This window comes from Chiloscyllium plagiosum, chromosome 13 (assembly GCF_004010195.1).
Source record: "Chiloscyllium plagiosum isolate BGI_BamShark_2017 chromosome 13, ASM401019v2, whole genome shotgun sequence".
NCBI lineage: Eukaryota > Metazoa > Chordata > Chondrichthyes > Orectolobiformes > Hemiscylliidae > Chiloscyllium > Chiloscyllium plagiosum.
Genome location: NC_057722.1, coordinates 75,799,155 through 75,799,416, shown reverse-complemented (window position 1 = coordinate 75,799,416; position 262 = coordinate 75,799,155). Strand labels below are relative to the sequence as shown.

At 44.7% G+C, this 262-nt stretch overlaps 1 protein-coding gene across 2 annotated transcripts in view; it reads right to left on the bottom strand.

The window, feature by feature from the left end:
* LOC122556207 (profilin-2-like) overlaps window positions 1-262 on the bottom strand; it is a 61,574-nt gene that overhangs the window by 60,476 nt on the left and 836 nt on the right. The gene's annotated exons all lie outside the window — the stretch shown is intronic.

The following is a 262-nucleotide window of genomic DNA, read 5'->3' as shown; positions in this document are numbered from 1 at the left end:
TTATAACCGCACACACCGGCACGATTAGCGGTCAGGGCCTGGCCAAAGAGTGGCTTCCTTAAACAGAATTATTTTTTTTCGTTAAATAAACCCTCCTTTTTCGATTATGAAGAGAAAAAAAAAATTTAAAGGGGGGGGGGTGATACCTCTCCTTTACCCCCCCAGAAAAAATTTCGAAATGCTGCATATCCAAAAAAAAACAAAGGACATGATTGGGGGGGGGGGGGGGAGGGAAAATCTGGTCGTCAGGCGCGGGAAATAA